The sequence below is a fragment of the Myotis daubentonii genome, chromosome 5, assembly GCF_963259705.1.
Source record: "Myotis daubentonii chromosome 5, mMyoDau2.1, whole genome shotgun sequence".
NCBI classification, from domain to species: domain Eukaryota; kingdom Metazoa; phylum Chordata; class Mammalia; order Chiroptera; family Vespertilionidae; genus Myotis; species Myotis daubentonii.
Window position 1 is genome coordinate 97,678,870 of NC_081844.1, and position 12,365 is coordinate 97,691,234.

At 45.3% G+C, this 12,365-nt stretch overlaps 1 protein-coding gene and 1 long non-coding RNA gene across 4 annotated transcripts in view; one reads left to right on the top strand and one right to left on the bottom strand.

The window, feature by feature from the left end:
• Positions 1-12,365, top strand: part of PTTG1 (PTTG1 regulator of sister chromatid separation, securin) — a 373,674-nt gene that overhangs the window by 169,130 nt on the left and 192,179 nt on the right. The window lies entirely within an intron of this gene.
• The window catches only part of LOC132235919 (uncharacterized), a 48,840-nt gene that overhangs the window by 2,593 nt on the left and 33,882 nt on the right, over positions 1-12,365 (bottom strand). Inside the window, exon 3 of one of the 2 annotated variants that reach the window (XR_009453125.1) lies at positions 10,358-10,465. The exons of the other annotated variant lie outside the window; for it this stretch is intronic. This is a non-coding gene — a long non-coding RNA (uncharacterized LOC132235919). Of the gene's footprint in view, positions 1-10,357; positions 10,466-12,365 lie in introns of those variants that run through there. 2 annotated transcript variants of the gene reach the window in all.

Here is a 12,365-nt window from a genome sequence, read left to right on the forward strand (position 1 = left end):
GCCAGGCTTCATGCTGTGTCTTGCAGAAATGAACAATGATCCTTGCAACCACCCAGCAAGGAAAGAGAGCCTCAGATTGGTCAGAGAAAGCTTCCAAAGCTGTAGACTGGGATTAGGATGGGAACTGGACCTGCCAGTCTCCAAAGAATGTACTCTTGACAACTTTGGTCTTTGTGCTGTTTCTTATATTTCTTTAGCCATCCCCGGGACAGGATCCTTGGGTAAATGCATATCAGTGTGCATTTTTGTCCTGCCTTCTAATCCCAAGCCCACAGGTTAAACCTCACCTCAGGGTCTAACCACCCCTGTTAGAGCCCACCCTCTCAAAAAAGTTCTAAGAATGTTTATTGACATTCCTCTCAGTTGAGTTCTCCCATCATTTCAAATGTGGTAGCTATTAAATTATCAGACCTAAAGTAAAGGCTTTATTTTATAGCTTCCTTAGCATTGTGCTGGGCCAAGAAATAACACCCAATATTGATCAAGTGCTTACTTTGTATCAGGTATTAATTAAATCAATTAAACCTTATTATATCCCGATGAGGTACATCATATAATTATCACCAATTCAGACTAGGGAACTGATGCACAGAGATGTTAATTAAGTTGCCTGCTGGGGTCCAACCCCAGCAGGTCCAGGGATTCCCAAAGGCGTAGACGGAGTCGGCGAAGAAGGAAGGACACGGAGACAGTGTTCAGTTGATCAGCAGCCTAGCCAGGATCTCCAGCCAGGATCTCCAGCCAAGTTCAGGTCTGGATCTCCAGAGAGGTTCTGCTTCGGATCTCTAGCCAGGTTCTGTCCATGTTCTCCAGCCAGGTTCAGTCACCAGGTTCTAGTCAGGTTCTCTTGCCAATTTCTGTAGTCAGGTTCAGTCCAGGATCTTCTGCCATGTTCTCTCCAGCGAACTTCTGTCTCTAGAGAACTTTCTGTGTAGGTTCTGTGCCTAGGTTCTGAGTGTAGGTTCTGTGTTCTGAGTTCTGTGTTCTAAGTTCTGTGTTCTAAGTTCTGTGTTCTAAGTTCTGTCTCTTTCTGTCTTGTTACATCTGTATTTATACCAGTTGATTCAATCCTATCAATCTCTATTACAAAGGTTAGGGCGTTTCTTATCTCCATTCCAGGGAGTAAAGATTATATAGCTTAAGCATGATTGTTCGTAGTTAAAGTGATTAATTACCCGCCTGGCACTTAGTTGAGAGGTTTTATTCCCTCCCTAACTTCAGAGGAAAATCCCTACCTGGGGAAACAACCTTCCTCAGAGACCTTGGTTAAAACACATAGTGCCAAGAAGGTGAGCAAACATATTAAGAACAGTATGCCATATATGCCAGGTCCCTTGAAACAGCAAGGATGGACCGGCTCCCGGCAGTTGCCCAAGGTCACACAGCAAGTAAGTATAGGTACCAGAGTGTAAGACCTGTTTGCTCAGTGATTACAAAGAGCTCCTGCGTTTTCACTGGGAAGACTATCATTTGCTCTGACAGCCTTAAGCGAAGCCTTCTGAAAAATGGGTGGAAACCTCAGCTAAAGAGGTACATGTGATCTGAGAACCATCCTTAAAAAACCACAAACCCCAGATCATTTTGACAGAATTGTTTGTGTGTCATCATAGTTTCTCTCTGTCTTGGTTTTCTCATCTGTAATATGGGAATAATAATAATCAGCTCTACCTCAATTAGTTGCCGTGAAGGTTACCTTAAATTGGGTCATGGCTGTAAGGCAGTAACTATTCCTACTATCCCTCCCAAAGGTCTGGAAGCCTGGGTGGGAGCGTGGGAATGATTTGATTCATCCTCGTATGTAAATTCTGAGCTAGAAGCTGAGGACCAAGGACTGTTCTTCGCATTTACTTCATGGCTGTTCATTTCCAAGTAACGCTTTCAGTGTTTGCCCCCAGTTATCCCTCTGACTGCATAGTTGCTACATATGCAAATACAAAAATGACCCGAATACGCAGTTCTAAGTTGCTTTGGTTCTTTAATTTTATTTAAAACCAAATTTCTACTGTCTTATTTGTATTTGTTTAAAAAACAGCAGAGATTTTTTTTTTTAAAGGAATGTGTGTATACCTATACAGTACTTAGAAAAAAAGCCCCTTGTTTGGTCTTGTTCATTATCGCACCTCTCACAGGTAGCACAGTGCCTGGCATACAGTAGGCCTTCAAAAATGTTTGTAGAATTCATAAACAAATGACTCAATTAGTGAACAGTTATTTCCAAGGGTTTGGATCACTGTGGATTTTCTTTTCTTTTTGCCCATCTACATGTCCCAGTTTTCCTAATTTTCTCATTTTTCTACAATGAACATGTATTTCTCAAAGGAAAATGTTTAAATTCTTACTTCATCAAAGAAATATATAAACAAATGAGTAAAATGGGGCATGGGGCCAGCGTGGCATGGTTCAGTTGTTGAGCACTGATCTATGAACCAGGAGGTCACGGTTCCATTCCAGGTCAGGGCACATGCCCAGGGTTGGGAGCTCAATTCCCAGTGTGGGGTGTGCAAGAGACAGCTGATCAATGATTCTCTCTCATCATTGCTGTTTCTCTCTCTCCCTCTCTGAAATCAATAAAAATCTATTTTTAAAAAATGGGGCCTGGTAATCTTGTAAGAGGAGGATTTCCAAACAATAGCAGGTGTGAGGAGCCCCAGGACTGACAGGGTTGCTGGGCATCTGATGTGGAGGAGAGACAAGAGAGTCCCCTTCCTAGAACCCAGAGACTGTGGCAGCTGCTGTCTGTGTTCTGAAAGGACAGAGCAGGACTGATGGAAGCCGCAGGGTGTATAAGTTACTCAGCCTGCCCTTATCTCGGCCAATGGGAAAGCGGGGGAAACTAGCTCAAGGCCAAAAGTATGCTGGCCACCCCCCCTGTCTTTATGTAACCAGACCCTAGCTGCACCCTGCCCCAACCCCCGACCCCAAGCCCTATAAATTCTTTGTTCTCTTGGAATTCGGGGCTCTCTCTTGCACCCAGTAATGGAGACAAGGGGGGGACCAAGCGAGCTTGTATAGGAGACCCTCTGCTTTTGCATCGGACTGGCTGGTTCCCTGGTATGGTGTCCTTGGGGATCTTGAAATCTGGGCATAACATTTTGGGGGCTCGCCGGGATCCCCAGCACCATTGAGGGACCCCCCCAGTCCGGAGGGCCCGCCTGACTGACCGCGGTAGGTGTTTGTATGTCATTGTATGTTTTATATCTGTCCGGTGTGAGCTCACGTCTGAAATCTGTAATCGTAATAGCCCACATGGCCTAAGGTGGACGCACTGGGGGGGCCACGGGCGGGAGGAGCCGAGGGACGCCTCGATCCTCCGTCTGAAGGGGTATAGCTTTGCTTCCGCGGAGTCGGAAGGTCTGTAGGAAGCCCCTTAATCTGAGACAGGCAGGAGGAGTCGGGGGGGCGCCCCGATCCTCCATCTGAAGAGGGGAAATTTTGCTTCCGCGGAGTTGGAAGTTCTGTAGGAACCCCTCAATCTGAGAAAAGGCGGGTCGCTCCTGCTGGTTGGCGCGCAGCCAACGTCTGGCTTTGGGTTTGTTTTGTTTTTTGTCTTTGTTTTTTGCTTCCATGGAGTTGGAAGGCTGTATTTCTTTGGGCCCTTTAGTTGTTTGTGTTTCCGTTTTATTTTGTGGACTTGCTGGATTAATAATTTCAAGGAGATTGAGGGAGGCTTTAGAGCTCCCTCAGGAATGGGGAAGTTGTTAGGAGTTGAATGGATTATTTAAACTCTGAATGAATGTCTGATGAAAGTGTATGAATGTGGAGGGAGGGGGGACTGCTCTCACCCCTCCTTTGTGTGGCAGTCGGCGGCTGCCTGAGTGAGGGTCTGTGGAAACAGGTCACCCCCTCCCCAGGTAAATGCGTCTGGGATTTCTGTGCATGTGTGGGGAGAAAAGCTGGCTTAAAACTAATGTGCGCACCGTCCGATTTTGGATAGGGTTTTAAGCTAGCGTCTCCTTTCAAAAGTGCAGGATAAATCCCAAGACTAATCCATAATAAAGAACAGTTTTTCCAAAGGGGAAAAAAAAACAAAAAACTGGTCCTTTGTTAATTAAGAAAGCTTTTCTTAATGGAGGGAGGAAATAGTCGCCTCCTGCCTGCAGCAAAATCTTAAAAAATGTGGTCAATTTACATCTGAAAAGACCAGGGAGGCCAAAAACCTGTCTTGCAAGGCTCGAATGTGGTTCTCCAGAGCCGCTTGAAAATAAAAAGTAATTTACCTCATGAAAAATCTAGAAGACAGAATTAAATCTGTTGGTTAAGTATTGAAAAATGAAATCTAGAAAACACTGCTTTCCTTAAACTAAGGATAATTAAAGGTTATGTCAAAGTCTTTCAGGTAGAAACTGTGGTTTCATACTGATCTTAAAGGGCTCCAGTTACCTTGCCAACTCAGTATTTGGGAGACCCAGGATATGCCTAAGTTTAACCTAGGTTCTAGATAATGTGTTTACTTAAATATGTATCTTTGTTGTTTAAAATTGTTTAACTAGTGCTAATCACCTAAAAATTAAGGCTAAAAGTTCTAGCTACCTGGAAAGCATGGCCTTGGTATGATAGGAGGGAAAAAAAAATGTTAAATGGATAGTAGACCAGTAAGCTGGGACTGGTCACTAATGGTGGATTGTGAGAAGGGCTGGTTGTGGCCTAACTTCTCCTTCCTTAGTACCCCTGAAACGTCAGAGGGTACTTCTGGCCTTGGTTTTCCAATGTGTTTAATCTGTCAATTTTGTTGTTTCGCCGAAATCCTCTTGAGTGACATTGAATAATTCTTTCCTTCCTCTTTAACTTTGGGGGACTGTGTGAATGGATTAATAGCTTCTAGATGGTATTCACCATCTCTGAGACTTCCAGAGAGAAGTCAAAACTCAGACTGGCTACACAACTGAAACTGATTTGTTGGTATTTTGTGGTATAAATGTAAACCGTTTCTATCTGGATGAGACATAGGTCAAAAGTCCTGTCCTAGGATGTGAAAAAGGGAGGCCTCCACATCTGTTCCTGTCTGCTCAAGATCCCAAGACTGTAAAGGTAGACGGCGTCGCGACCTGGATCCATCACACTCACGTCCGGTCAGCGGATCCATCCATGACCCAGAAAGACTTCATCACCAAATGGAGCATCGATCGAAATCAACGCAACCCGCTCAAGCTCAAGCTACGGCGTGCTCGACCTGCCTGATGCCGGTAACATGACTCGCGATCGCTCCTGTCACCAGGAGCCCCCACAATACTGTGTAATACACCTAGATAATGCCTGCATCTTCATGGACATGGCTCCAAAAAGACAAGGACCATTTATAGGATCACATGTTTAGTGGTAGATTTGGCTACCTGAAGCGGCATGATGCCAATATTATGTTTATGTTATATTAACCTTTGATTCTTTTGCAGGTTTGAATATATGTTGGCTGTTCTGGAAGGGAGCTGTGACCCCCAAAAGTAAAGGGTGTCTAGCTGCCAAGAGGACAAGTGCCCAACTGGGCAGGGAAGGGTGCCCATCAGGTTTTAGTCTCTGTTGAGAGACAGCTAACAGTTGACAGCCTGTAATACTGTCTTGCAGGCCTGGGTCACCATGCCCATGTCAGGGGTAGTGAAGCTGGAGGGAGCCTGTTTAGACTAGAAAGTCTAAGGCATGGTTATGCATAGAAAGAAGGTTTTATACCAACAATTACTGTTTTGTTTTAAATCCATAAAAAGAAATTAGCAAGGAAAGTCAGAAAATCTTAGAGTAGATCAATATGTTTTTCTCCTTATGTAATTCCTCCGAAATCTGGCAATGCTAAGTAAGTACATTTCTTTGCATAGATTCAGTAAGACTGGTTCCTAATAGTGGTTTTATTAACGGAAAACTTTGACTGAAGTATCATGTTTTGAAGAGCCCTATCTAAGCTCTAAAGACTTGAAGCCACTAAGAATGCCACGAAGAAAGCCTGGTATCCTGCTTGGGAGCCCTGAAGATGGCTGGCGCTGGAGCGTCAGGCCCATGCCCTACCATCACTGGCGGTTGGTAAAAGTAGAAGGGGAGCAGTAAAGATGCCTCTGCATCCCTGCGAAACCCCCACACACTCTGGGCCGCAACGAGTAGGAGGGCTACTGAGATGGGCCTTAAAGCCTGGAGCGTGGGCTCAGGTGGAGTTGCTACAGGTGAGGGATTCACCTAACTCAGCAGATACTGCAGGCAGGCCTGATGGCATCTGGATGGCTTGGCTTCCTGGCCCTACGGGGCACATTAAGGTTCAACCATAAAATTCCAGCAAAGGTAGTCAGTTACCATTCTTGTTGTGTTTATGCAAACATCAGGACAGTAAATAAATTTATCTTGATTTGGCTTTTTAATAGCCATGGAGGAATTTTAAGAAAAAAAATCCTATTTTAATAGAAGTTGTTAAAGCTAAAATGATTTCTTTCCCTTCCACTGGACCATTTATTCTGTATGCCCAGTACGGGCCTCTAGCAACGGTGGAATAGAAATGCAGTCCGTCTCATGATTGAGCCGGAAGTTCCAAGACAAGGGGGGAATGAAAGGACAGAGCAGGACTGATGGAAGCCGCAGGGTGTATAAGTTACTCAGCCTGCCCTTATCTCGGCCAATGGGAAAGCGGGGGAAACTAGCCCAAGGCCAAAAGTATGCTGGCCACCCCCCCTGTCTTTATGTAACCAGACCCTAGCTGCACCCTGCCCCAACCCCCGACCCCAAGCCCTATAAATTCTTTGTTCTCTTGGAATTCGGGGCTCTCTCTTGCACCCAGTAATGGAGACAAGGGGGGGACCAAGCGAGCTTGTATAGGAGACCCTCTGCTTTTGCATCGGACTGGCTGGTTCCCTGGTATGGTGTCCTTGGGGATCTTGAAATCTGGGCATAACAGTTCTCCTTGGAGTCGCATGTTTTTGCTCTGGTGTGTTTACTGGGTAAAGGCAAGCAGCGAGTCCCAGAGAGCTTTTCAAGGATTCTAAGTGATTCACAAGGATCTCTCCTGCTGCCGCGGAGGCCAGGGTCTTGGCTGTCTCCACGGCGTGACATTGGAGATAGGGGTGCTCCCGCCCCTGCCCCAACACCACCGTCCCTGAACCTCTAGAAGTGACCCCCTTCTCTGTGAGTTGGCTCCTCTATCCAAATCCAAAATCCTTCCACTCAGCCTACTCCACCCAGGTCTGTGGACGCTGACAAAGAAGGGAACAGACAAGCCAATTTAGTTGTCGTCCTCTCTTTGTTCCCTTGACCTTGAGGCCCTTCACTCAGCAGAGCACGCTGTTCGGGAGCCCGGCAGAGTTCTGGAATGAAAGACGGGAGACCTTGGAGGGCTCTTGCAGCTCGCACTCGTCCTCTCTGCTTTGGTCACCATAGTGACTTCTCTCTGAAGGCTCACCGTGGTGGTTTTTGCTCGATATTCATTCATAATAAGGCCACCTCTGCGTTTTCCGCCCACTGGGGAACAGAGCACCGCGTGCTTTGGCAGTCACGTGGCTGACACACTGGGCTTTTAAAACTGTGTGTGTGTTTGTGTGTGTGGCTGGGGAGGGTGGGGCAGCCCTCAGCTGCAGAGGGAAAGGTCAGAGCTAGGAAGGAATTCCGATTTCTCTGGTCCTGTCCCCTCCGTTTACATAGGAGAGGGATTTGCCTGAGGTTGCTCAGCCCCTCTGAGGGAGAGCCCCAACTGGCACAGGAGTGCCCTGACTCTGGGCCCAGTATTCACTGCACCCCTTTATACAGGAGAATGCAGGGTCCACTGGCCTCATCCCAGATTTTCTAATTTACTGGCCTTTGGTGCCAGCACTGGAGTCACATTTCCTGGGACTGTCACTAAAGGATCCTGAGATTTACGGTAATTGGACCATGAGCCCCTGGTGAAAGGCCAGAATAGGGCTCCTGTAGTGAGACAAAACACTTCCATTTCCAATACAGATTTGTAAGTAAATTAGCTCATTTAATTCTCAAAATTACTCTGCAAAGTGACTATTATTCCCTTTTAAACGGAGAAACCTGCAGCTGCAGAGAGTGGTTGAATGCATCAACTGGGAGTCAGGAGAATTTGAGACATAACTGCAATTCTCTGATGATAAAGAATGGCATAATCACTCATTAGTATTGGCATTGACTTCAGATTCAATGAGATTTCATCCTGCCAGTTTCCCTGCTGTGTGACTTTGGACAAGTTACTTAACTTCTCTGAATCTCCATTTGTAAAAATAGCATAATAATAAAAAAATAGCATAATAATAGAACCTATTTCATAGGGTCATCCTGAGGATTAAGTGAAGTAATGCATATAAACACCAGTATTCTCCTGCTAGAACTGCGGGTAATCGGACAAAAGGAGAAAATTTACATCCCGCTTCCATTCCAGGCTCACCCAGAGCCCAAGGCCTTCCTCTGGGCCAGCCTAGGAACTGAGAACTTGGGAAAAATAAAAATAAAAAGACCATCTAAAGCAGTGGTTCTCAACCTTCCTAATGCTGCGACCCTTTAATACAGTTCCTCATGTTGTGGTGACCCCCAACCATAAAATTATTTTCGTTGCTACTTCATAACTGTAATTTTGCTACTGTTATGAATCGTAATGTAAATATCTGATATGCAGGATGTATTTTCATTGTTACAAATTGAACTTAATTAAAGCATAGTGATTAATCACAAAAACAATATGTAATTATATATGTTTTCTGATGGTCTTAGGCGACCCCTGTGAAAGGGTCGTTCGACCCCCAAAGGGGGCGCAACCCACAGGTTGAGAACCGCTGATCTAAAGAGAGGAAAGTGAATTCGAAAGATGCTTTCATAGCTTGATTTTGCATTTTTAAAAGATTCAGATAAGAAAAAAGAGGGGAAGTGTTGCAATTGCTGTCTCTCTATAGCTTTGCTGCTGCACCCTCCAAAGCTATGCTGCTCAACACAGTGGCCGCCAGCCTCATGTGGTTATTGAACACATGAAATGGACCTGGTCCACATTGAGACATGTTGTAAGTATAAAATATATCCCAGGTCTTAAAGACTTAGTGGGATAAAAAATATTATAAAATAGCTCACTGATCACTTTTATGCTGATGACATGTTGGAGTCTTTTAAATAAAATGCATTATTATAATTAATTGTACCCATTTGCAGGAGAGATTCAGAGCTAGGAAGGGAATTGAAGTATATAAGACATTCTGAGCTAGGGATGAGCTAGGAATGCACCTTGGGGGCTTTAAAAGGTCATTGCAGAATGATAAGAGCAGATGTTTAGTAAATAAAACTTTGCCCTTCCATATCATAGGTCAAAAAAGGTTAGCTCTGATAATCTCTTATTATAGGCAAGGCTCCTGACTCAAGTTCCTCTCTAGGTAAGTTTCTCTTGAATCTGAAGCTAAATCTGCCTTTAGCTCAAAGTCATCTTACTACCATTGAGGCACACCTTGGGGTGGCTCATTTTGGATGCCCCCCACACTGGTCAACTCTAAAGCCTGTTCTCCTTCATATCTACCTCCCCATAATTGTCCCAGGAAGTGATTGCATTTGGCTATAAATTAGATGAGTTTTGAGTTTTTGTGTGTGTATGTTTTAGAATTTCAGGCTCTTCCTGGATGGGTTGCAGATGAAGCCATGAGGGAGGAGGAGGCAGGAAGCCCAGCTAGAGCCTGGCCTTCACTGGACATGGGGCGCTAGGGCCTTCTCCATGGGCTCGGTTTAGTAGCCAGAGCTTCTTGACATTTCCCATCAGAAGGGAAAATGAGAAGGGCTGGTTAGAGAGAAATCCCTCTTCCATATTCATGCAGGATGAAGTCAAATGTGTTTGATTTCTTTTTAAGTACTCCTATCACTTCAACGGTGATTACCTTTTCCCAAATTCAAGTACAGACTCGGGTGGGAGCCGTCCAAGGCGGCCAGTGTCTTTTCTACCTGACGGGTTTTAAAACCAAGCCCCCTATGCCTGAGTTACAATTGATTTCTGACTTGTCCACCTCCCAGCTTTGAGCGTTCAGAGCTCAGCCCTTAGGGAGAACTTCCTGACTTCTAAAGCTGAGGGGAAATCTGCTCAGCATTCACCTTCTCCAATTCCAAACTCCAGTCCCGAAGTTGCAGATTTGCAGGCATTAGGGGAGCTGGCATTTTAAAGCCACAAGTATCGGGGGGGGGCGGGGGGGGGGCGGGGGGGGGCATAGTAATCATGTCTTTTAGTCATATTGGGCTTTGTGACTATAATGACTGTTACTTTGCTAGATGCTTTTGCAAACACAGTATCATTTAGTCCGCAAGCAACCTAGGTCAGTCTTGTTCATCACACATAGAAAACTGAGGCTGCCCTAGCTGGTTTGACTCAGAGGATAGAGCGTTGGCCTGCGAACTGAAGGGTCCACGGTTCAAGTCCAGTCAAGAGCACATACCTTGGTTGCAGGCTTGATCCCTGGCCCTGGTTGGGGGCAGGATGTGATGATTCTCTCTCACATAGATGTTTCTCTCCCTGTGTCTCTCCCCTCCCTTCCACTCTCTAAGAAATAAAAAAGAAAAGAAAACTGAGGCTAAGAGAGGTTTAAAAACTTGCCTAAGTCCACCCAGACAGTAGGTGGTGGAGCCAGGATTCAAAGTGAGAATTCTATGGTTTTCATTCCTCACTAAGCATGAGAAAATGGAGATTACGAGACCTACATAAGGTCACCAACTCAGGACTTCTCAGAGTGTGGCCCTGTATGTACTGAAAAGAGTCCACAGGTGACTTAAAATCCATCAAAAGTTTAAGACCTAGGCTCACTTTTTTAACTGCTCACTTGCCTCTGACCCAGTAGTAATCATATTTTGTTACTGCCCCACAAGAATCTTTGTTTGGTAGAACCACTCATTGTGTTTGTGAAGGCTTTGGTCCAATGACCAACTTTTTAAAAATATATATTTTTATTGATTTCAGAGAGGAAGGGAGAAGGAGAGAGAAAGAGAAACATCAATGATGATTGAGAATCATCAATCAGCTGCCTCCTGCACGCCCCTACTGGGGATCAAGCCTGAAACCCGGTCATGTACCCTGACCGGAATTGAACTGTGACTTCCTGGTTCATAGGTTGACACTCAACCACTGAGCCACGCCAGCTGGGCCAGTGACCAACTTTTAAGATGTGACTTTGCCTTTGAATTCATGGAAATTGGCACACAGCTCATGTGATTTCAAAACCCAGATGATCTAGTTAGTATCTTCTGATCCCAGGGTCTGAGCCTTTCACTCAGCCTGGAGCCCTGTGCCCTCCTCATTGTCTCTTTAGCATCTACTCATTCATCTTGCAATCAGTTTCCTACCTAGGCATAGGAGCTGTGTATCACTCACATAGCTTTTTCTATTTATTTGTGTGATTATTTAGTTGCGGCCCCTTGAGCGTGGCTCTTCCACAAAATACCACATGCGGGTGCGCATGTACAGTGCGATTGAAACTTCGTACCCACACTCAAGGGGCCGAAGAGCCGCATGTGGCTCGCGAGCCGCAGTTTGCCGACCACTGCACTAGACCAAAAAGAACAAAGACCAGGCCTTCTTCTGCTCATCTCCAAACCCAAGCCCCAGGTCTAGCATGTAATAGACACTTAATACTTAATCTTTTTTTTAAAATTGATCTCAGAAAGGGAGAGATAGAATCCTAGCTACCTTGGAGAAAGGAAAAGGACCTTGATGAGAGATGAGCTAGAAATAGCAGGGAGCAGGCACACATGAGCAGAGGCTCCAGCTGCCTTTGTATCCCAGCTGGAGAATGTTCCTTAGAAAAAGCTAGAGCCTTATTAGGATTGTCTTTAGACTGAGATGACAGTGATGAGAGAGAATCACAGGCACTCAATACCTAAGCTTTACAGGCCACCAACTGTGGGTCAGGGATTATGCTGAGCACTTCATATACATTCACTCACTTAGTTCTTACAACCCTCCAATCCCCATTTCACAGATGAGCAAACTGAGGCTTGGAAAGGCCAAGTGGTCACTTAAGCTTAAAAGGCTCAAAATATACCAAGCTAGTCGATGGCAAAGCCCAGATTCAAACTCAGGCAGTGAAACTCCAAATTTGAAAGTCCTGATTGATAGTTTAATTAATAGCTTGTGGAGCAGCCACACCCACAATTCATCTGTGGGAGACTAGAGCTAATGCCTGACCAGATAGGGCTGATCTGTGTATCCAGGCAACATGGCCAGAGCACCAACCCTCAGAGAGATGCCAGGTACCCTGGGAAAGAATGGGCTTTGGAGGCAGCCTTCAGATTACATTCTGGCTCCTTCACTTACCCCCTAGTCCCCAGTTCTTCCATCTGCTATGGAGGTAATAATTCCTACCCGCAAGAATATTATGAAGATTGGATGACCTCATGTACATGAACAACTTGCCATGATGCGTCACATCTGGCAGCAGGTGTTCAAG